This window comes from Emys orbicularis, chromosome 13 (genome assembly GCF_028017835.1).
Source record: "Emys orbicularis isolate rEmyOrb1 chromosome 13, rEmyOrb1.hap1, whole genome shotgun sequence".
Taxonomy (NCBI): domain Eukaryota; kingdom Metazoa; phylum Chordata; order Testudines; family Emydidae; genus Emys; species Emys orbicularis.
Window position 1 is genome coordinate 16,853,520 of NC_088695.1, and position 25,856 is coordinate 16,879,375.

Consider the following 25,856-nt stretch of genomic DNA (forward strand, 5'->3'; position numbering starts at 1 on the left):
AAGCAATGATGTGTGAACATGGGACACTAAGGGCTGGATCCACAGGCAAGATAAATGCAGCAAAAGGCAATCCTCATTGGTGGATCAAATGCAAAGGAATTGCTGAAAACAGGATAGGAAATCAGTCATACTGGAAGTCACATGACCCAACAAAATAAACTTGTGCTATAAAAAGAAAAAGAAAACAAGTTAGAATTAAAAACTCCAAATTAGAAATCAAAGTACAAAAACCATAGCAAGTGCTATAATAGAAACACAGATGGAATTGCTAAAACTAATTACAACTACTTATTTAATTATTTTTTTTGATGAGCATTAGCTATTCAAATAAAAAGTAAACAGTACAATGACATGCATTGCACAATAATAATACAGATAAATGACAAAGTGTTCAGAGTAATAAGTATAATAGAAATAACATTTTAAAGGAGCAAAACTATAATAAAAATGGATTACAAGGAAGAGAGCAGGGAATCACAGCAGCAGATAAGACAAATTTGTGAACTGTTATGAGACTTCATGTAGACATGAAATGATAAGACTCTTTTAAATACTTGAAATGTGTGACGCAGAGTTTGAGGGAATGTAGGTAAAATATGGCACTGCATCGTCTGCTGTAGCAGTAAAGTAGCAGCAGGGGCAGCAGGTTTATATATATTTTTGGTGACTTCCAGAAGAGGTCCAAGGGAGTTTTGCTGTGAGAGGGGGTTTGAGGTGCAGGCTCTGGGAGTGAGTTTGGGTGAGGGGTGCAGGCTCTGACCTGGGGCAGGGGATTGGGGTACAGGAGGGGGTGCAGACGTGTGGGCTCTGGGAGGGAGTTTAGCACCTCAGCACATTATATAAGAGAAAGGAGCTGCAGTGATTTCATATAGACATAGAAACTGATAGAAAACTCAAAATGTGTGAGGCAGAGTTTGAGGGAGGGGGTGTATGTACAATATTTCACAGCATTCAGTCTCCTGGCTGTAACAGTAAAGTAGAACCTCAGCACTTATATAAGACAGAGAGAAGCTGCGGTGTCTAAGAATTGACAGTGTAGGAATTGGGATGCCTGCGCCTTTAAGAACACAGCCCCAGGAATCTACCCTCTTCTCTGACACTGACATGCAGTGTCCTGTGCGGAGAACTAAAAAAGCCTCTTCCCCCCCCCCTCACAACCCTAGATTAGTGAGAACAGCAGGTGGCTCATCCCACAGGGTCACTGTTAGCCCCTCTCCCCCTCCCTGGATGGGCTTTTTGTCCCTGCACTGGATCTGGCAGCGTCTCCCGCAGGGGCTTAACCAAGGATCACCTCCCCCAGCCTGATTTTTCCCCTGCAGCTCCTCTTCTGATGCTACCTACAGTAGCTTGATCCCACCAGCCAGCAAATTTCTACCCCCTGCTCAGACCCTAACGCCCCCAACCCCCTGTTGCGATTTGCCCCCTTTCCACCTTTTTAACACCTCCAAAGACCAGGCAGCAAAATCTGACTCCAAGTAAGGGCCGAGTGAGGGCAGCTGCACCAGCGGATGTTACTGCACCTGCTCAGTTCGGGTGAGCATGCTCAGTAGGGAATTCTGAGATGGAGCTTTTTGTGTTGTCACCGGCCATGCCGTGAACCAAAGTCAGGCCATGTATTACAGCAGATGCTTACAAGTTCATTGTCCAATACATGACCTAGGCAAAGGTATTACTAGCATTGCTAACACACAGGCACTCCTAAGAAGCAACAGACACTGGGTATGTGTGTGAACTCACTTCAGGAGGTTAGCCCAGGCACATCCTGACCTAACACCACAGAAGTCATGAATAGGGATGTTTTGCCCGAGACACCTGGAGCAAGGTACAAGGGGAGGTAACAAGCAGATGTTATGAAACACGTGAGGTGGTATGTAAGTTGTTTGTCTCAGTCTATAAATGTTGGGATACCTCAATTTAACCCTTTGTCTGGCCCAGGGGACAGCAGAAATTTCCACTGCTGACTGAGCTGCTCCTTCTCACTGGGCACTCGTATGTTAGTGTATCTGTAACCACAGAACCAGGATGCTAGAACTGTGCCTTGAGGGCAATAAACCTGGCTGAGTGCCTTTGTCACCAAACTGTGCCTGTGGTCTTTCTTTCTGGGTATTATTATTGAGGTCTGCTGAACCAACTATCTGCGCGGAGCTGGGAAAGCATACGGAGAGAGCAGGCAAGCATGCCGACTGACAACAGTTTGCAGAGGGCTATGATGGCAAGAAGCACAATTTCAGGGGTGGCAGATTTCCCAGGCAACATCCCCACCTATGCTGCACCAGGAGTTAGTATTTTTATTGTCCAAACATTTATTTTGATCAAAAATGGCTTTTTATGCATATAAAAATGGTTAATAATTGGTCTCCGCTCCACCTGGTGCCCAGTTAAAAACTTCATGATGGTACCAAGGTTATGGCCACCTCCCTCTCTGGTTCTTCCACTTAGATGGACAATAGTGACCTGAGCTCTGGCTGGATTCTGCCTTGTATCCTTAGGGGCATAAGAAATGATCTGTACCAACAAATATGATGATGTCACCCATTGTGTTTTGTTTGTATTTGACTGTCTGAATTTGATTACAAGACTTTATTATCTTACATAGAGAAACAATGAACAGGGGATATACCCAGGGATTTACTTTCATCGCTAGTGGATTTTGTGCCTTACACAATGTCAGCTCTGTGCAGTTTCAGACGCTGTACACACTCCTCACAGAGGGTGAACATTTAGCCAACACCCTGGAGAAAAATACCATCATACTGTGTGTATCAGTGCTGAACATGAGAGAGTGACAGGGCTGTCAACATCCTCACTTTCCTGGAAGATGTGTTCCATGGACACAGCAGGGGACCATAAAGACTATCTCAGTAATTCAATGCAAATCATCTCCTTTTCTTTTTCATAATTAGTGCTGAGATTTTCAATGGGAGTTTTCAACTTAATTTTAATGGGGGCTGATTGCCGGGCAGCTTTGAAAACCTCAGACTAAGTTATTATCTCAGAGTCTCTGCATGTTTTGGTGAAAGCCACATATTTATTGACTGCTTTGCACAAAGCTTCCTTGACCTCTCTGTTTCTCAGGCTGTAGATGAGGGGGTTTACCAGGGGAGTCAGGACAGTGTAGCAAAGAGAGAGCACTTTGTTCAGATCTCTCAGTGTATCATGTTTTGGTAGCAGGTACACAATCATTATGGTTCCATAGAAAATTGTCACCACAATGATGTGGGAGGAGTAGGTGGAAAAGGCCTTTTGTCTCCCAGTGATGGAAGGGATTCTCAGGATGGTGGCAATGATACACACGTAGGAAGTCAGGGTTAGTAGGAATGGAGGCAGGGTGAATACAGAGACTATTATGAAATCCAGCAATATGACCTGGTGGGTGTCACTGAAGGAGAGTTCCATGAGTGGGATGGGTTCACAATAGAAATGGTCAATTTCATTTGGGCCACATAATGTTAACTGTGATAGGAATAAGACAAAGATGGCAGTAACCAAACAGCCATTTAACCATGACCCACCAGCCAGCTGGAAGCAAAACCTGGTATTCATAAGAGTTGTGCAGGGGTTTACATATCGCTAAATACCGATCATAAGACATTGCTGCTAGGAGATAGCATTCTGTACATGCCAGAGAACCACAGAAATACAGTTGCGTGAAGCAGCCACTGACTGAGATGGTTTTGTCCCCAGTCAGGAGACTGGCCAGTATTCGGGATAGGGTGGTTGAGATGTAGCAGGTCTCCAGACAGGACAAGTTGCCCAGGAAGAAGTACATGGGGGTGTGAAGGTGCTGGTCAGCCACAATGAGCACCACGATGAGGGTGTTCCCAGCCACGGTTGCCATGTAGATCACTTGGAACATCAGGAAGAGAAGAATTTGCAGGTCAGGGAGATCCCCGAATCCCAGAATGATGAATTCTGTGATGGCTGTTTGGTTTCCCCAGTCTCTGTCTGCCATGGTTTGAGTCCAGGAACAATAAAACAAGCTGTGCAATTGAACTGGAAGAACATAGAGTTAAAAGTTAATCAAGTCTCGTGTATTAATTCTATAAGTATTCGAAAACTCCCCTTCCTGTCCCGATTATAGGCTGAAATTTTCAGCCTAATTGTAGAGTTCAGAGCAAAGTGCCAGAAGTCTCAATTTGAGAACAGAACATTTGTATCCATGTAGACGACCCTCTGCCATGATCAGAGCAATCACTACTGAAACAGCCCATATCTCTGGTAGCCGAGTACTGATATAGCGGATCAGAATATTTCTTTCTCTACCATCATATCCCTACTCGTGACATCTTGGAGCTGAACAATGATGTTTAAATGCTGTATTTCATTTCTGGCAATGACCAGAATCATGCCATGTCTTAGGAGTCAAAATCAAACAACTAAAATCTTGGACTGAGATTTTTCAATGCAGTCTAGAGTTCTTAGGCACTGACCTTCTGTTAGATTTATTTCCATTAATTCTATCAATATATCCTGGTATATTCACATTTCACTGCCCTATAGGAAAAAGAACAAAATTTCCCCCCTCACAAGAGATCAGTTTATGTCATAAATTATGAAGTGCAGTAAATTCTCTCTTAGTTCCTCTGGAGGTAATGGTAATGTGGTGAGGGACTGGCAATGCCTTTTCTGTTTCCCGACGTTCACTATGTAGCGGTAATAAAATACATCTCTTTGGAGCGCGGATCTTAGGAAGGGGTAAAACTAGGCTGATGTGCAACCCTAACTGGGGAGTGACCCTCCCGATTCCATAATGATTGTAGGATGATAATACAGGAACAAGAAAGGTACTGGGGCGTATAGGGGAAGGGGGAAAAGATGCTGCCCCTGACTTTGGAGTCTAGAAACGATGTGGCATAGAATCATAGAATATCAGGGTTTTAAGGGAACTCAGGAAGTCCAACCCCCAGCTGAAAGCAGGACTAACCCCCAACTAAATAATCCCAGCAGGGCTTTGTCAAGCCTGACCTCAAAAACCTCTCAGGAATGAGATTCCACCACCTGCCTAGTTAACCCATTCCAGTGCTTCACCACCCTCCTAATGAAAAAGTTTTTCCTAATAGCCAACCTAAACCTCCACCACCAGAACTTGAGACCATTGCTCCTTGTTCTGTCATCTGCTACCACTGAGAAAAGCCTTGATCCATCCTCTTTGGAACCCCCTTTCAGGTAGTTGAAAGCAGCTATCAAATCCCCCCTCATTCTTCTCTTCAGCAGACTAAACAATCCCAGTTCCCTCAGCCTCTCCTCATAAGTCATGTGTTCCAGCCCCCTAATCATTTCTGTTGCCCTCCGCTGGACTCTTTCCAATTTTTCCATATCCTTCTTGTAGTGTGGGGCCCAAAACTGGACACAGTACTCCAGATGAGGCCTCACTAATGTTGCATAGAGGGGAATGTTCACATCCCTCGATCTGCTGGCAATCCCCCTACTTATACAGCCCAAAATACAGTTAGCCTTCTTGGCAACAAGGGCACACTGTTGACTCATATCCAGCTTCTCCTCCACTGTGACCCCTAGGTCCTTTTCTGCAGAACTGCTGCCTAGCCATTTGGTCCCTAGTCTGTAGCAGTGCATGGGATTCTTCCGTCCTAAGTGCAGGACTCTGCACTTGTCCTTGTGAACCTCATCAGATTTATTTTGGCCCAATCCTCTAATTTATCTAGGTCACTCTGTATCCTATCCCTACCTTCCAGCGTATCTACCACTCCTCCACCCGTTGGTTAATATTTATTAAATGGGTACTAGAATTATAAATAAGTGTTTAATGTTTGGACTCTGTTGAATGCTTGTCACTTGCTGCCTGCATTAATCTCCCCTGTAATGTCTGTTCCATATTGTAATTTAACATTTGAGTAGTTGTAGTGAGCTTCTGTGAGTATGAATCACCACACAGGAGAGGGAGGTTAATGAGTGTGAAGAGTTGCTCTTCCACAGACATTAAGCCTCTCCTGAAAAAAGAAATCCATCAGTACCAGTTAGGGTGACCAGATAGCAAGTGTGAAAAATCAGGACAGGGGATAGGGGGGTAATAGACACCTGTATGAGACAAAGCCGCAAATATCGGGACTGTCGCTATAAAATCGGGACATCTGGTCACCCTAATCCCGGATGGGCTATGGGTGGATATTCCAACTGGAATTTACCTACAGCTGGTTTGAGAAACCATCAACAAAAGGACTAGAGACTTATTGTTCTGCTCTCCTCCTTATGAAGATGAATCATACGAGTGGATTGACTTTGCAGCTCCGAGCAGATGGCAGGAGGGGGATAAAAACCCCAAACAAAAGGAACTAGGGATCTCGAGGCTGCTTGGATGCTCAGGGCAGGGTGTTTCTAGGCATTAGCAAGAGATCCCCAGCTGCTTAGCCTGGGTTAGCCCTAAAGGTCAAATACAGCTTGCTGCTGAGAAACGCCTGTATTACCTTTTGAAACCTGAGACTGTGACTCATTCATAGGTCTGTTTTCTTCCTTTAACCTTGTAAATAACTCTCATTTCCTTTTCCTATTTAATACATCTTCCTATACAGTAGTTCACTATAGGATTGGCTCCAAGATTCGTCTTTGGTGTGAGACCTAAAGTGCAATTGACCTGGGGGAAGTCAGGAGTAACCTGAATATTGCTGTGATTCTTGGCGTAAGGGGTCGTGTACCACAGATACGCTCACCTGGGGGGCAGGAGAGACCGGCGCAGCCAAGGGGACTTTCTGGGGAGACTCTGTCAAGGCTGTTAAAGTGCCTGAGGAGTTTGCACTCGGTGCAGTTGGTTGGTGAAATCAAAGTTTAGACCTGACAACCAATGAGGGGTTTGTGCCCTGGTTTGTAACTGTCAGCCCTGAGTTTGGCACTCACATTCTTGCATCTCCATTGAGAGCATCACACTCACTGCCACAAAAAGTCCTTGATATGAAGGACTTAACTAGATTCCAGAAGAGATTGGATGTTCGTGATAGCCATATAAATATCCAGAGTTATCATAATTAATGGCAACAATAGAGATTGGCTTAACCCCCAAAACATGAGGTTTAATATCCATTCCAAAACTAACTATTATAGACCAACACGACATATGTGAGGGGAGATTATCCCAGAACTGCTATTGCAGTGTTCTTACATTTGCCTCTGAAACATCTAGTACTACTCGCTCTCGGAGAACGATACTGGACAGGATGGCCCTTGGGTCTGATCTAATCTGGCAATTCCTATATTACTACGTTCTCTTAAAGTGATAAAGAGAAATCCCAAATTCCAATTAGTTCAAGAAGCTACTCTTTTGATATTTCAGCCTCGGACAGGCTGTTCCCTGAAAAAAGTTGACCTGGTGCAGATAACTTGTAACACTTTTTAGTGGAGATTGATACAAAGAAATCATTTGAGAGGAGGTTGTCAAACTGTCTATAGGATTGGGACATTAATTCTAATAGGAGATTAGGACACCCAATTCCTAGGTGGCTTAAAAATCTCAACCATAGCACCTCTGCAATGTCTATATCTTGTTTATTCCCTGGGGTCAGCTGACTCATGGATTCTCTTGCATCTTGCCTGACTCAGATATAGTGAAACAGTTTTTGTTATTTACTTTTAACTAAAAACATTTGTACTTCAAATCCCCTCTCATCCTCCTAATTTCATTCTTAAACTTTACCCACCTAACATGCTATTTTAATGTTCCCGTCTATCAGCTTCACTTAGTTTTGATTTCCATTATTCTATTCCAGGCTTCACCCTAGTTATCCTGAGCCAGATCCTTAGCTGAGGACCTTTCGCAAGACATATATCTCAATTTCCCCATTGTTAATGGTGCTATTAACACTGACTGGCACTGGTTTGGGAAGGTGACGCAATATCTTTTATTGGACCAACTTCTGTGGGTGAGAGACAAGCTTTTGAGAGTTAGAGAACTTGTCTGTCTCTCTCCAACCGAAGTTGGTCCAATAAAAGATATCACCTCACCCACCTTGTCTCTCTAATATCCTGGGACTAACATGGCTACAACAACACTGCAAACAATATTCACAAAGCACATTCATGCCCCTGTTTGGAAGGGGTACAGAAATGCAGTCAGGAAGATGGTGCTCACCTGTCACCACAAGACAGCTCAAGCTTCGAGTGGTGACCTCTTATTTCTCAGGGTTTGGTGGCCAGGACTCGGTTTCCACCACTGAGGAAATTGGATCTGCTCAGAAAAGACACCTGCATTCTGCAGAAACTGGATCTGCTCAGAAAAGACACCTGCATTTATCTGAATGGACGAGCAGCTGCTGCGATCTGTCTTAGAAAATTCTCTTCCCCCTCCATTTACAAAGCGGAAAGTCCTCATATTTGTATCCTTCTCCATGGAAGGCTGCATCTCCCTTGATTCCACCTCTGAAGAAGTTGAGCTTGGGGAGTTAGCACTCTGTTTTCTGTGCAGACAGTACAAACAACTGTCCTGATGCAACCAACCTCCCACGCCCAGAGGAATTGCCTTTCTGCTACCAGCTGTATGAGCTCATTGCTCTGCATGGCTGAAATGTAATGCAGCGCCCACGGAGTGCATGGCCATACAGAGACAGACTATTCAGCAGTCCTTCCTCATGTCAATTGTCCCATTGCCTTCGGTGGAACAATTGCATAAGAAACAATGGCTAAGATGACTCAGGCCTGCCAGATTGGGTGCTGAAGCCTCACAGTTTAACAGACACATAGGAAACTGAATGTAAAGTAAATTTAATCCACACTTTGCAAGTGAAAGATTTGGATGAAAGAATCTCTCTCTGCTACTCACACCCCCAATGGAAATATTTCTCCCAAGGAACTTGGATGTTATCAGTCATTACTAATGTTGGTTTATTTAACAATATTCTCACCCTTCTGCTGAGCAGTAGCAGAATTCAGGGTTTTGCAGATTGATTTGATTTCCCATTGGAAAACCAGTGATGTGGAGTCTCGGTAATTTCTTAGCATAACGTGTTTGTTTTTACACTATATACACCAGTCCTGGAGCAGAGGTGACCACAGATAACATGCCAGAATCCTCCTTTTAGGGATCTCAGCGCATATGTCAGGAGCAGGAGCAATTCAAGGACCTTCCCCCACACAATACTTTCAGCCCAGGACCCTAAGGGTGAAAGCTGGGTCATCACCAGTGAGTGGGAGCTGGGCAAGGCAGGGTACTTCTCTGTATGACCTCTCTGACAAGTGTAGCGGTGATTCTCAATAATGCTGTTGCACCATGAACTAACTTCACATATTTTCCATGCAACAGCCCTCTGGGCTGTATCCTAATAGCTATTGCAATAGCTTCTCTATAGCTCCAGTGTCATTCCTGGGATGTGCCCTGTGGGTGGCCTGACCATTCTGTGTGTTTAATTCTCATTTCTGAGCAGTTCCTGCCTCTCCCAAAGCAACAGAAAATAAATCATTTAAAATGGGAAAGGAAATGACCAGGATTCTCAGTCTACTGGGGTGATGCACAGTGCCCACTTTTGGGGGAAACTCTGGTTTAAAGTAAACTTCTTAGGTTTTCTATCTTTGCTTTGACCAATTCATAGATTCATAGATTCTAGGACTGGAAGGGACCTCGAGAGGTCATCGAGTCCAGTCCCCTGCCCTCATGGCAGGACCAAATATTGTCCAGACCATCCCTGATAGACATTTATCTAACCTACTCTTAAATATCTCCAGAGATGGAGATTCCACAACCTCCCTAGGCAATTTATTCCAGTGTTTAACCATCCTGACAGTTAGGAACTTTTTCCTAATGTCCAACCTAAACCTCCCTTGCTGCAGTTTAAGCCCATTGCTTCTTGTTCTAACCTTAGAGGCTAAGGTGAACAAGTTTTCTCCCTCCTCCTTATGACACCCTTTTAGATACCTGAAAACTGCTATCATGTCCCCTCTCAGTCTTCTCTTTTCCAAACTAAACAAACCCAATCTTTCAGCCTTTCTTCATAGGTCATGTTCTCAAGACCTTTAATCATTCTTGTTGCTCTTCTCTGGACCCTCTCCAATTTTTCCACATCTTTCTTGAAATTCGGTGCCCAGAACTGGACACAATACTCCAGTTGAGGCCTAACCAGCGCAGAGTAGAGCGGAAGAATGACTTCTCATGTCTTGCTCACAACACACCTGTCAATACATCCCAGAATCATGTTTGCTTTTTTTGCAACAGCATCACACTGTTGACTCATATTTAGCTTGTGGTCCACTATAACCCCTAGATCCCTTTCTGCTGTACTCCTTCCTAGACAGTCTCTTCCCATTCTGTATGTGTGAAACTGATTTTTCCTTCCTAAGTGGAGCACTTTGCATTTGTCTTTGTTAAACTTCATCCTGTTTACCTCAGACCATTTCTCCAATTTGTCCAGATCATTTTGAATTATGACCCTGTCCTCCAAAGCAGTTGCAATCCCTCCCAGTTTGGTATCATCTGCAAACTTAATAAGCATACTTTCTATGCCAATATCTAAGTCATTAATGAAGATATCGAACAGAGCTGGTCCCAAAACAGACCCCTGTGGAACCCCACTTGTTATGCCTTTCCAGCAGGATTGGGAACCATTAATAACAGCTCTCTGAGTACGGTTATCCAGCCAGTTCTGCACCCACCTTATAGTAGCCCCATCTAAATTGTATTTGCCTAGTTTCTCGATAAGAATATCTTGCGAGACCATATCAAATGCCTTACTAAAGTCTAAGTATACCACATCCACCGCTTCTCCCTTATCCACAAGACTCGTTATCCTATCAAAGAAAGCTATCAGATTGGTTTGACATGATTTGTTCTTTACAAATCCATGCTGGCTATTGCCTATCACCTTACCACCTTCCAAGTGTTTGCAGATGGTTTCCTTAATTACTTGCTCCATTATCTTCCCTGGCACAGAAGTTAAACTAACTGGTCTGTAGTTTCCTGGTTTGTTTTTATTTCCCTTTTTATAGATGGGCACTATATTTGCCCTTTTCCAGTCTTCTGGAATCTCTCCCGTCGCCCATGATTTTCCAAAGATAATAGCTAGAGGCTCAGATACCTCCTCTATTAGCTCTTTGAGTATTCTAGGATGCATTTCATCAGGCCCTGGTGACATGCAGGCATCTAACTTTTCTAAGTGATTTTTAACTTGTTCTTTTTTTATTTTATCTGCTAAACCTACCTCGTTCCCATTAGCATTCAATATGTTAGGCATTCCTTCAGACTTCTCGGTGAAGACCGAAACAAAGAAGTCATTAAGCATCTCTGCCATTTCCAAGTTTCCTGTTACTGTTTCTCCCTCTTCACGGAGCAGTGGGCTTACCCTGTCTTTGGTCTTCCTCTTGCTTCTAATGTATTGATAAAAAGTCTTCTTGTTTCCCTTTATTCCTGTAGCTAGTTTGAGCTCATTTTGTGCCTCTGCCTTTCTAATCTTGCCCCTGCATTCCTGTGTTGTTTGCCTATATTCATCCTTTGTAATCTGTCCTAGTTTCCATTTTTATTTTTTTGATCATGCAAGATCTTGTGGTTAAGCCAAGGTGGTCTTTTGCCACATTTTCTATCTTTCCTAACCAGTGGAATAGCTTGCTTTTGGGCCCTTAATAGTGTCCCTTTGAAAAATTGCCAACTCTCCTCAGTTGTTTTTCCCCTCAGTCTTGATTTTCATGGGACCTTACCTGTCAGCTCTCTGAGCTTACCAAAATCCACCTTCCTGAAATCCATTGTCTCTATTTTGCTGTACTCCCTTCTACCTTTCCTTAGAATTGCAAACTCTATGATTTCATGATCACTTTCACCCAAGCTGCCTTCTACTTTCAAATTCTCAATGAGTTCCTCCCCATTTGTTAAAATCAAGTCTAGAACAGCTTCCCCCCAGTAGCTTTTTCAACCTTCTGAAATAAAAAGTTGTCTGCAATGCAGTCCAAGAATTTGTTGGATAGTCTGTGCCCTGCATTGTTATTTATTATCCAAAATCCTTCACCTGTACTCCCAGAGCCCTGTAGTCACTCTTGATCTGCTCACTGTCACATTTTGCAGTATCATTTGTGCCCATATGGATGAGTAGCATGGGGTAGTAGTCAGAGGGCTGGATAATCCTCGACAATGCCTCCGTAACATTTTGGATATGGGCCCCCAGCAGGCAGCATACCTCCCAAGATGAAATGTCAGGGCGACAGATGGGCACCTCCGTCCCCCTCAGCAGAGAGTCTCCGACCACCACTACCCTACGTTTCCTATTCGCAGTGGTGGCAGCAGACCTCCCAGCCTTCTGGGTACAAGGCTTCTCCTCCTTTACTGTAGGGGATGATTCCTTCTCTCCTATATCAAGAAGAGCATAAGGGTTACCTATTACCATGGCGGGAGGGTTCAGAGCAGGGGTGGAGCACTGCCTGCTGCCAGAAGTAAGCAGCTGCTAGTGTCCACCCTGAGCCATCACCTCCTCCACCAGTGGTGTATCAGCAGTCCTGTGTACTGGGACAGCTACCTCAGCTGTCTCCACATGGACACTGTCCAGGAATTGCTCATGGATTTGGATACTCCTCAACCTAGCCACCTCCTCCTGTAGCTCTCCCACCTGCTGCCTTAGAGATTCCACCAGCAGGCACCTTTCACATTGGATGGTCCCCCCAGCCTGGATATCAGTAAGTGGAAATTGCAAGTTACAGTCTTTGCAAAACCACACCAGGATCTGGGTAGAAGCATCCATGCTCAGGCGCTCTGTCTGGCTACAGGCGCAGGTGGAGGAGACAGAAGCAGTGCTGGCACAGGTGTTGTGGCTCTTCCTAACCATCGTAAGCCTCCCTCTGTCAAACTCCCTCTCAAACTCCCCTGTCTGCAGCCCCCTGTCCACTGAAAGGGTTGTGTAAGGAAGAAGTTTTGAATGTAGTTTGGTTTATAGGTTTTAAGGGGAATAAAGGGAAACAGACAGAACCGGTAAGGGACTCCCGCTCCCTTCCCGCTCCCCTTCCAAACTCCCTTGCGAAACTCCCTGTTAGCAGCCCCTGTTTGGAAAAGCTCCCTGGTTGCTTGTGCGCTGCTTTATAAAGCCCTGGCCTGTGTGAATGCCCCGCCCACTGATTAAGGCTCAGCCAATTACCAGAGGCTTCTAGCTTTCAGACCTTCCTTTGAAGTTCACAGCTTCCATCTGCCAGCCACAGCACACGGTCCTTCAAACAAACAAACAAACAAACAAACAAACAAACAAACAAACACAAGCTCAGCACATAGCAAGTAACCCCCAAATACAAACAAACACACACTACAAACAGTCACTTACCCCGAGGGTGCTGTATTGCTCCTCCATCACCTGGAGAACTCCCTTGCGAAACTCCCTGTTAGCAGCCCCTGTTCGCAAAAAAAAAAAAAAAAAAAAAGTTCATCCCAAGCATCACTGAGTTCTCAGATCTGTGCTTGCAAAAGTGCCAGATAGATTGTAAAGATGACAGTTTGGAAAGGGTTTTCCATAAATGTATCCTTTTTATATTCAGTGCTTTTTGAGCCCCTGCGTGGTTACAGAATGGAACCTGGACATTTGGAGGCTGCCTAACTAGTCTCCCCTATCCCTGGTCTTACTGACTCAAGAGATATGGATATGGAGCAGGACAATGTATTCAAACTCACGTCCTAAATGGAAATATCTGAGGTGGTGAAAAGCAGCTAAACTAAGTATAGAGTCACTGCACAGGGGTTGTTCTAAGGTAACTAACCTGTGGGCATGTCATGCTTGTTACTAAGCTGCAAAGCATCACTCTTTGGAAAGTCAGGAATTGGATATTTAAAGGATAATGTTCAGAGTTATCCTAATTAATGGCAACCAACATTCTGGAAAAGATACTAAACCTCATGCTTCAGGGCTTGAGCCAATCTCTAAGTATTAGAGATCCAGTTCAGAGCTATATGGGGGGCAGATTATCCCACCTCTGCCTCCTGTGGCATTCTTACACCTTCCTCTTAAACATCTGGATATGGCCACTGTCAGGATATTGGACTAGATGGACCATGTGTCTGATCCAGTCTGGAAATTCCTATGTTCCTATGGAAACAGAGCATGTGAAACTGGAGTCATCCTGCTCAAAGCACAGACCAGTATCTGAGTTCTGGACTACTTGAATTAGACACTAGCATAAGAGGACACATTTGACAAGGTCTAGCTCCGTCCACTAGACGGCAGTCCCCTCCCCCCCCACACACACAGTTGCTTAAGTTATTTTGATATTGTCTATAGATCCATTCCGTTTCTGCATTACACAGTTCTCCACACACCTGACTTCCAGAAGCTGGTATAGAAGCATGCTGTTCGTTTTTTTTTTTTTTTAAACAAACATTTTCTCATATGAACCCAAATAAAATTGTTTATTTCACCCTTTGGGTGAGAAACCTATTTATTTATTTATTAATTATTAGCTTGATTGCGAAAACAATATTCTGAACCCCTTTTAGGCTTTGTTCATTTTTATGGTGATGGTTTTTGAAATTAGGTTAAAGTGGGATCCTTATTACAATCTCCAGGCTTCCAATCTGCTGCCCCTAGTGTCGATTACGCAGCATGACAGTCTATTGCTCTGGTCTTACCCTCTGCTCTCTTCTAGAGTTAGCTCCAGAGGATGCTGTTAGCTACCTCTTTCCATCCTTGACACTCCTGTGTCCCTGTTGGTCAGCGTTCAGTATAACAGCCCATTTCTTGTCCCGTAACATCTGCTACCATTTCACATTACTTGTTTCACCATGGTACACTTTTTCTGCCTTTATATAATATTGGTATCCTAGGACTGGCTTGGCTGTCTGTCTCTGATTCCCTTATTAACACAGCTACAGAGTTCCTCAATACCTTCATTTATACATTACTCACTCACATATTCCTCACTTTGGTTTCTAAAGATTTTTCCAGTTCATTACATAGCATAGAGGTCTATTGCTCCACAAAGTTCTTTCCTCACCATTTACACTGATGCCTTCTAGTCTGTGTCATACCGCTTTACCTCTTTACACTGCCCTCTGCTGGTCATTTGGCAGTATGACTTCCCCTTTCTTGCCCTTCCATTTCTGATACTGTCCATTAGCCACTGAACAGCGGCCCACACCTTTCCCATTCCTTACGTCCTCTAACCTCTAGACGCCTATAAACACAACCTCTCATTTCTTACCTTTGGCCATGTATGATCTATTCCACATTATAGCTGCTAGGAAATGTTCTCAATGTTAATGGAATCAATGAGCCCACAGAGACAAAGCTGTTCACATGACCTTGTCACTGTACAACATTAAATAGTTCAATATTGTTTGGGGTTTGGAATACAGAAACCTCAGCCTGCTTAGACTCATGACAAGCACACTAGAAAATTCATGCAAAAAATTGGAATTGTATTGATTAGTATACAAGTCATAAAGCATTTTGAATCAGGAATTTGTTTTGTATAACCACTCATCTCAATTAAAACTTATCTAAGTGCCTCTTTCAGAGACCGGCTATTGGTTTGAATCCCTTCTTTTGTCAGTCTCCTTAGTGGGGAAGACAGAGTTAATTGTGTTCTTGGAGTTTTTACTCAGCTGTAAGTTTTATGGTCACTTTTTCTGCTTGTCAGAAAACTGAGAAAATGGGGGAGAAGAGAGAGAACAGCAAAGATGGGGGGTGGGTGGCTTTGTATTGAAGCTCTCAAGATTTGAGGCCGTTGGTCCATGGACAGATGCTCTGGGTTGGCAGGTTGGCCACGACTGCTGTTGCTGTGTGTGGGTTCAATTCCTCAATCTAAAACATCATCTTATTGGTCTGGGAAGTGTCTTGTCTATCATTGGTCATTCTGAGGCTGGGCGGGGCTGGATGGGCCATCTCATTGCACTAATGCTTCAGGTCAAAAGAGATGGACAGTGCACAGGGAAATGCAGTAAAGTGTGGGGCAGGGGGAGATGAGCCAGTGATGAAGGGAGCATATTATGATGACGAGGAATGAAATGAGTGAGGGGATGATGGAGAAAAAAGACAAGGGTGAAAGGAACATGTCTTTGTACATGCAAGCAGGAGTGAAAGAGACACACACACATTGTTACCAGAGACTCTGCATGGGAGATTTCAGCTGAATTAGTTACAATTTGCAAAAGTTATAAGCAGCTGAAAATCTCATCTGGGAAGTGTCAGGCAACCTGAACTGTAGATGTTGCTATGTGCTATATACACTGAATGTTGTTAAAAGCATCCACCCTTCTAATTGTAACACCCAGCTTTCCATTGCTTATGATTAAGGTTATGATTTTGTCACACCTATTTTTAGAAAAACTCACAGAGAGGACGTATGCAATAAACAATAAATCACAGAAGCCCGAGGCTGAAATTGCGGAGGTCATGTAAAAATCCCAGAATCAGTGACCTCCAGGACCAACTTGTAGCATTACCTATGGTTTTGACACACTTTAACTGTTTCAGCTGAAATTTTATATGCCTGCTCCCAGGTCTGATACTGTTGTGACCATGAAGGCTGTGCTACAGATTCCTTTTGACAGTGGAAAGAATGGTGACGGACTGTCTACTATTGGTGTGTATATTAAAGATAAACTAAACGTGTAAAATCAGGTTTGGGTAAAGAAGGAATTTTGGTGTGTTTTTTTTTATCATTTGAAGTGTGGGAATGTTTGCTCATAAAAGATCTAAAAATTGTTGCTTTCAAAACTTTTTTCTAGGGAGTATCTCACTTATTTTCCAGACCCCATCGCTCCAGCAGAGAAGAAATGACCCAGAAATCTGATGTTACCAGCTGTGCTTAAATCTATGGCATTTTCAACCCAGTAGATTCCTTTCTGTTAAACAGACATTTGACACTTTGACTGTAGGATTAGATTACATTTCTCTCTCCTACTACCGGGACATCCTATCCAAATAAATCCATCCCCCTCACTACCTTTAGCCCTTCCCCAGCCCCTCATGAATCGACAACCCCTGCTGCACCAGCTCCCTGACCCCTTCCCCACTCAGCTCCCAGCCCTTCTGGCTCCTCCTGCCCCGCAGCACCAGTTTGCTGAACCACAATGGTGACCTCAGGCACCCTTGTATCAACAGATCAGCCCATCAGTCACATGATCCATGCAGTTGGAAGTCGTTCTGCCGTAATGATGCCGAGGTCACCACTGGGGTGTTGGGTTGGAGGGTGAGTGTGATGAAGGTGAGGTATGTATTGCACTTCAGGGTGAGTTGGAGATGGAAGCAAAAGCCTCCCAGTGTGGTGATGTGTTTTACCCACAGCATTGCAGGCAATGTGTCTGTAGCAAGGGACATCGGAGGGCTTTTCCTTGACCTTCCGATTTCCACACTTATAGGGTATGGGGTGGCAGAGGTGTGTCCTGATGCAACCTATAAAAGATTTGTTTGTCCTATTCCATTCTAGTCTAGTCATCTATTTATACCACACCCATCACAATGGTAAATGAGTAGGCTTGGCAGAATTAAATTTTGATATTTTTTAAATAATTTCAGTGGAGAATACCAATGTTTGTTTTGAAGCATTTTTTTATTGTTTTAAATGTTCACTGTTCCCTAAAATTATGGGGTGTGTGTCAGACTATGGGTATCAAACAATTATTTAGTGACAGACACTGAGATTCGTGAAGTTAAAGCTTTATAATCCTTAACATACAAATTGTCAACATCACATGTCAAAATACACACATAAATATCCCTAAATCAAACTCTAATATGTCCTCAAGAAGCATTTTTCTTACTTAGTCCATCTATAAATTTTGATTGGTGTTGCTGGAAATATATTTTTGGTGGTTTGTGTTTACTGAAAAAATCTAAATCCCTCCAAGCCTATAAATGAGCAGCTTCTAGCAATGCATTGATCAATGTGACTAGTAAGTATGTGGTTCTTTCTCTCCATTTCCTCAGGGAGAACATTTCATGTGGATAATTTTTTTAAATATTTGTGTATCTAGTTCATTTTAACCTGAAAAACCCCCAGTTAGGTAAAATTTTTGAACTCTGGAAAGTAATACATTTCCTAAGAGCTTTCCTCATGGCCTCCTTCACCTCTTCGTTTCTCAGGCTGTATGTGAGAGGATTGAACATGGGAGTCAGGACCGTGTAGAAGACAGAACACTTTGATTAGGTCTTTCAGCCTATGGGTTGCTGGAAACATATAGAAAACAGTTATGGTCCCGTAGAAAAGTGTAACCATGATGAGGTGAGAGGAACAGGTGGAAAATGCTTTTTTCCTCCCTGTGGTGGAAGGGATGCTCAGGATGGTGGAGATGATATAAATGTAGGATGTCACAGTTAAAAGAAAGGGGGTCAGAGAGAAAATCAAGGATAGTGTAAAAGCCAAAACTTTCATCAGGTGAATGTCACTGCATGTGAGTTTCATCATTGGGACAAAATCACAAAAGAAATGGTCAATTTCATTGGGACCGCAGAAAATTAACTGACAGATTGATAATGTTGATATGATACCAGATAGGAATCCACTTATCCAAGACCCAGCTGCTAGCCAGAGACAGGATCTGCTGTTCATAAGGGCTGCATAGTGCAGAGGTTTACATATCGCTAAACACCGATCGAAAGACATCGCTGCTAGGAGATAGCATTCTGTAGATGCCGGAAAAGCAAAAAAGTAATATTGTGTGATGCAGCCACTAAATTAGATGGTTCTGTCCCCAGTCAGGAAACTGGCCAGCATCCTGGGCAGGATGGTGGAGGTGTAGCAGGTCTCCAAGCAGGACAAGTTCCCCAGGAAGAAGTACATGGGGGTGTGAAGGTGCTGATCCGCCACAACTAGCAGAACTATGAGGATGTTTCCGGACATGGTCACGATGTAGATCACTAGGAAAACCAGGAAGAGAAGAATCTGTAGTTCAGGGAGATTCCCAAATCCCAGGAGGATGAAATTGGTGATGGACGTTTGATTTCTCCAGTCTGTGTTTGCCATTCAGAGTATGTAGGGGAAACTAAGCAAAGTCTTCAATATAAAAATAATACTAAAGTGAAATTTGGGGACATAGTAATCAAGATAATTTGATAATATTTAAAGCCAAGATCCTATGAGCCTCACAGTTGCGTCTCCCCAGACTAGGGAGATTTTTTGGTCTGGAAAGTTCTCAGCTGTGTTTTACTGGAGATCAGACTAGATGGTCACAATGGTCCCTTCTGGCCTTGGAATGTGTATCTATGAATCTTAACAGCTACAATAGATTATTGATATTCTATGATCCCACCACAATTTAGAGAAGATAAACTTAAAAATTATTGTAGACTTGTCAATTAAATGCTATAACCTAATTCTGTTTACCTAATGGCCCCATAAACAGATCTTTGATGTTTCAATAGCATTTAAGTGCCTAAACCCTTAGGCCCCTTTCACATATCAGCCTGATATTTCACTATCTCACCATCCTGTGTGTCTGTGTGTGTGGGGGGGGGGGAAATATGGTCATTGTTTCATCTATTGAGGTATCCCACCTCTTAGGGCAGAAGTACAACCCACCTACTCTGGGGTTCTGCTATGAGTATTTGGTATCAGAGGGGATGATGAAGATTGATATTTATAGATCACTTTTCACATTCAAAACACTTTACTATAGATACCAAATCTGATAAAAAAATGTCTATTACTTTCATGGAAGATTTTGGAAGGAAACAGAATTAAAATTTGCCATGAATTTTTTCAGACGTTTTGCAAAAAGATGGAAAAAAAGTTTTCCAAAACACAATTTTTTAACTGAAAAAAATTCATTTTTACTTATTTGAAAATATTACAGGATGCTCAAACCCCACATTTTTACTTTGTTTTGATGAAATATTGAAATGAGATTACCTAGCTACCTAACATAACTTGCTCCCAAACCATTATTTTTCTGAATATTAAGTATATATATATATATATATTGTGACAAAGTTCCTCCTCTATCTTGATTGGTCCTGCGCTTATTGGCGGATTTTCTTGCCTCAGAGATTCACCATGTGGGTTGGGGAACAGCCCAGAGACCTTCCCCTCTTGAAGAACCCACAGTCCAGGTCAATTGGGAGGTTTGGGGGGAGCCCGGGCCCGCCCTCTACTCCGGGTTCCAGCCCAGGGCCCTGTGGACTGCAGCTGTCTATAGTGCCTCCTATAACAGCTGCATGACAGCTACAACTCCCTGGGCTACTTCCCCATGGCCTCCTCCAAACACCTTCCTTATTCTCACCACAGGACCTTCCTCCTGGTGTCTGATAACGCTTGTGCTCCTCAGTCCTCCAGCAGCACACCCTCTCACTCTCAGCTTCTTGTGCCTCTTGCTCCCAGCTCCTCACACTCGCTCCACAAACTTGAAGTGAGCTCCTTTTAAAACCCAGGTGCCCTGATTAACCTGCCTTAATTGATTCTAGCAGCTTCTTAATTGGCTCCAGGTGTCCTAATTAGCCTGCCTGCCTTAACTGGTTCTAGCAGGTTCCTGATTACTCTAGTGCAGCCCCTGCTCTGGTCACTCAGGGAACAGAAAACTACTCATCCAGTTGTTGGTGTCACTAGGCATAGCTACCAGGTAACTCGGGAGAGTGGAAGGCCATAAGTGCCGATGAAGCTCTCTTGCTCTGGGTCTGTGTGAGCCACAGTAACTCCATCTGGTGAACCTTAACCTACCTAAAATGCTGACAGCCTAGAAAGCAAAGCCTGTAACACAGACAGCTGCAGTGTTGCTCACAGAAGTAGAGATAAAAGCGGGGGAAAGAGGGAGGGGACAGGCGTCTAACTTCACAAGGTCGCAGATAATAGACAAAGAAGAATTTTTCTCACAAGCTTATGTAGTGTCTATTGTAACTGTTGTCTGGGAGGGGTAAGGGTGGAGGGTGAAACAAAGGCTTGCATACAAACAACCTGGGGTATAAAATGGGAAACTTGTTTGTATTTGCTGCGCTTGATTTGAGACATGCTGGTCTCCTAGTGCCTATTCTGAGATCTCGAATAAACTTGGCTTGCTTCTCCCCTTGGTGTCTTCATTGGTGCAAAGCACACCGGGCAACGAACCCCCCTGTTGCCCCCTCGGGCCCTTTGGGCTGGCAACACAGTGACCAGTATATTTGCCCTCTATCAGACTCCTGTACCCCACTGGTCTGGGTCTGTCACATATCCCTCCCCCCTGCTCAACGCCAAGGGGTTGGGCAGCTTGGGACGCCAGACAGTGCACACGTGACAAGCCATCGTCGTTGCCATGCCAGCTCCCTGCTCTGTGTTGCATACGGAACTGGAAAGGTTGGAGGGATAAGAACCATCTGGTCACCCTTGTGTTCTCCTTCTTGTTCCGCTGCATCCATTGAAGAGGGGCATGGTCGGTCACGAGGACAAATCTGTGCCCGAGCAGGTAGTAGCGCAATGTTTCCATGGCCCATTTTACAGCGAGTCATTCTCTCTCCACCACTGCATATTTTTGTTCCGTTGGAAGGAGTTTCCGACCGAGGTATAGAATTGGGTGTTCCTCCTCCCCGACCATCTGTGATAGAACGGCCCCCAACCCTACTTCCGATGCATCCATCTGCAGGATAAACTCCTTGGTGAAATCAGGGGCTATCAGTACGGGGTTACTGCAGAGGGCAATCCGTAGGTCTGTGAATGCTTCCTCTGCTGCGTCAGACCATCTCACCAGATCAGGTCCACGGGCTTTCACTAGGTCTGTCAGGGGGCTTGCCCTTGTGGCAAAGTGGGGGATAAATCGTCGGTAATACCCCACCACACCTAGGATTGCCCGGACTTGTTTCTTGCGACTTGCTTGGGGCCAATTTTGGATGGCTTCTAACTTGTTCACTTGGGGTTTTACCAGACCTTTTCCCACAATGTAGCCAAGATATTTGGCCTCCGTAAACCCTACAGCGCACTTGGCAGGGTTTGCTGTAAGGCCAGCTCGTCTGAAGGTATCGAGGACTGCCACCATGTGGGTTGGGGAACAGCCCAGAGACCTTCCCCTCTGGAAGAACCCACAGTCCAGGTCAATTGGGAGGTATGGGGGGATTCTCCAGGTGGGTTTCCCAGTCTGGGGTATGAATGACCACATCGTCCAAGTAGGCAGCAGCATAACTGTTATGTGGGTGTAATAGCTTGTCCATGAGGCGCTGGAAGGTAGCTGGGCCCCATGTAGTCCAAAAGGGAGGACAGTATATTGAAAAAGACCCTCTGGTGTAGAGAACGCAGTCTTTTCCTTTGCGTCTTCTGCAAGGGGAATCTGTCAGTACCCCTTTGTCAAGTCTAGGTTAGTCAAGTACTGGGCATTACCCAGACGGTCCACTAGCTCATCTATGCGAGGTATGGGGTACGCGTCGAACTGGGATACTTCGTTTAGTCACCGGAAGTAGTTGCAAAATCTTGTGGTGCCATCAGGTTTGGGCACCAGCACGATTGGGCTGGACCACTGACTGTGGGATTCTTTGATGATCCCCAACTGCAGCATTTTTTTTTCTTCTGCTTTTATTTCCTCCCTTTTTGCCGCTGGCACCCAATAGGGCCTCATTGTTACTCTGGCCCCAGGGTTCGTGACGATGTGGTGATATGTCTCGGTTGTTTGACCCGGTTTTGTTGAGAACACATCTTGGTTCCGAAAGATCACCTCAGACACCTCCTTCTTCTGGTCTGGTGTTAAATCGGGAGACACTCTCACCTGTTTGGAAGTCTTGTTTTCCTGGGTTAGGTCTTTTTGGACCGTTGTGCATGCCTCTTGTGCATGCCAGGGTTTCGAGCAGGTTAACGTGATAAATCTGTTCTTGTTTTCTGCGTCCTGGCTGCCGCACCTTGTAGGTTACTTCCCCCACGGGTTCAACCACCTCATAGGGCCCCTGCCATTAGGCCAGAAGCTTGCTTTCTGCCGTGGGTACCAACACCATAACCCGATCCCCTGGTTGGAACTGTCACACTTTTGCCTGGTGATTGTAATGGGTTCGCTGGGCCTCCTGTGCCTTCTCCAAATGTTCCTGTACAATAGGGATAACGCGGGCTATCCGGTCTCACATCTGCATTACATGCTCTATTATATTTCTCCTCTCATTGGGTTCCTCTTCCCAGATCTCTTTGGCGATATCTAGTATGTCCCGGGGGTGACGCCCGTATAATAACTCGAGGGGGAAAACCCAGTTGAGGCCTGAGGTACCTCCTGGATAGTGAAAGGTAGGGTAGTAGGGTGTCCCAATCCTTCCCGTCCCGACTGACCACTTTCCTTATCATAGCCTTGAGGGTTCAGTTAAACCTTTTTACCAACCCATCAGTCTCCGGATGGTAGACCGAAGTTCTCAGGGTATGTATATGGAGCAGCGTGCAGAGGTCCTTCATCAGCTTCGACATAAATGGGGTTCCTTGGTCAGTTAATATCTCCTTCGGTAGCCCCATTCGGGCAAAGATCCCCACCACCTCTTTGGCTATAGTTCCTCAGGGGGACAGCTTCTGGGTAGCGAGTAGCATAGTCTAAAACAACAAGTATATATTGGTGGCCCCGAGCCATCTTCTCCAGGGGTCCCACTAGGTCCATGGCTATTCGCTTGAAGGGGACCTCTATGATGGGAAGGGGTACTAAAGGTGCCCTCAAGTGGGGATGGGGACTGTGCAGCTGACACTCCGGGCAGGAGGCACAGTACCTCCGCACTTCTTCATGTACTCCGGACCAGAAGAACCGTCATAGGACTCGTGCCAGGGTCTTCTCTATCCCCAAATGCCCCTCAAAAAGATGACTATGAGCAAGACATAATACAGCATTCTGGTGTTTTTGAGGTACTAGGATCTGCTGTACCTTCTGCCCCTGTACTGGTGGAACCCGGTATAAGAGATCCTTCTTCATTATGAAGTAGCGTCCTGATCCCTGGGTTTTCCCTTCCATGGGGACCCCATCTATTTCAGTCACCTCCTTCCTAATGTTGTCATGCCTTGGGTCTTCTGCCTGGTCCCGTCCAAAATTTCCTTTCTCAGGGCTAATCTGCCCAAGATCTAGGGGCCCAGTCTCTGTTGCCTCTACTGGTTCAGGAGCATTAGGGTGGGGGTCAGACTCAGGTGCTTCTTCCTCCTGGGTGGCCTCCTTTTCAGCTGCGCGAGTCTGCTTACCTACAAGAGCGACCCTCTGGCTTTGGGTCAGTATTCGGGTTCCCAAGGCCTTAGCTGCCCTTCTTTCCCTTTTTGTCTTTCTACCCTGTCTGGGAGTGGAGAACAAATCTGGGGATATTTCAGAGAAGATTGGGGGTTGACAGTCTGCTGTGGATGCCTCCACCACCTCCCTAGGTAACCCATTCCAGTGCTTCACCACCCTCCTAGTGAAAAAGGTTTTCCTAATATCCAACCTAAACCTCCCCAACTGCAACTTGAGACCATTACTTCTTGTTCTATCATCTGGTACCACTGAGAACAGTCTAGATCCATCCTCTTTGGAACCCCCTTTCAGGTAGTTGAAAGCAGCTATCAAATCCCCCCTCATTCTTCTCTTCTGTAGACTAAACAATCCCAGTTCCCTCAGCCTCTCCTCATAAGTCATGTGTTCCAGCCCCCTAATCATTTTTGTTGCCCTCCGCTGGACTCTTTCCAATTTCTCCACATCCTTCTTGTAGTGTGGGGCCTAAAACTGGACACAGTACTCCAGATGAGGCCTCACCAATGTCGAATAGAGGGGAACGATCACGTCCCTCGATCTGCTGGCAATGCCCCTACTTATACAGCCCAGAATGTAGTTAGCCTTCTTGGCAACAAGGGCACACTGTTGACTCATATCCAGCTTCTCATCCACTATAACCCCTAGGTCCTTTTCTGCAGAACTGCTTCCTAGCCATTCGGTCCCTAGTCTGTAACAGTGAATGGGATTCTTCCGTCCTAAGTGCAGGACTCTGCACTTGTCCTTGTTGAACCTCATCAGGTTTCTTTTGGCCCAATCCCCTAATTTGTCTAGGTCCCTCTGTATCCTGTCCCTACCCTCCAGTGTATCTACCACTCCTCCCAGTTTAGTGTCATCTGCAAACTTGCTAAGAGTGCAGTCCACGCCATCCTCCAGATCATTAATGAAGATATTGAACAAAACCGGCCCCAGGACTGACCCCTCGGGCACTCCACTTGAAACCAGCTGCCAACTAGACATGGAGCCGTTGATCACTACCCGTTGAGCCCGATGATCTAGCCAGCTTTCTATGCACCTTATAGTCCATTCATCCAATCCATACTTCTTTAACTTGCTGGTAAGAATACTGTGGGAGACAGTATCAAAAGCTTTGCTAAAGTCAAGGAATAACACATCCATTGCTTTCCCCTCATCCACAGACCCAGTTATCTTCTCATAGAAGGCAATTAGGTTAGTCAGGCATGACATGCCCTTGGTGAATCCATGCTGACTGTTCCTGATCACTTTCCTCTCCTCTAAGTGTTTCAGAATTGATTCCTTGAGGACCTGCTCCATGATTTTTCCAGGGACAGAGGTGAGGCTGACTGGCCTGTAGTTCCCAGGATCCTCCTTCTTCCCTTTTTTAAATTTGGGCACTACATTAGCCTTTTTCCAGTCATCCGGGACCTCCCCCGATCGCCATGAGTTTTCAAAGATAATGGCCAATGGCTCCGCAATCACATCCGCCAACTCCTTTAGCACCCTCGGATGCAGCGCATCCGGCCCCATGGACTTGTGCTCATCCAGTTTTTCTAAATAGTACCAAACCACTTCTTTCTCCACAGAGGGCTGGTCCCCTTCTCCCCATACTGTGCTGCCCAGTGCAGCAGTCTGGGAGCTGACCTTGTTCGTGTAGGGTTAGTGAGACCCCCACAAGGTGGATTAGGGAGCATGGATCTGCCCAGTTCCCCAGGTTACACTGCATAGGATCCTCAGCACTGGGACACTGTGCAGCTATGTGTCCCCACTCCCCGCAGGCATAACATCTGTATGGAGCCCTAGGCGTTCCCCGGTCTCTTGGTTTGGGCAGTTTAACATCACGATCCTCTTCTCCCTCAGT

General features: G+C 45.0%; 2 pseudogenes; both read right to left on the reverse strand.

Moving 5' to 3' along the window:
• Positions 1-2,979: 2,979 nt before the first annotated feature.
• On the reverse strand, positions 2,980-4,005 carry LOC135887513 (olfactory receptor 6N1-like; annotated as a pseudogene).
• A 13,865-nt stretch (positions 4,006-17,870) lies between these two features.
• LOC135887514 (olfactory receptor 10A7-like) lies at positions 17,871-18,858 on the reverse strand (annotated as a pseudogene).
• Between the last annotated feature and the right edge of the window lie 6,998 nt (positions 18,859-25,856).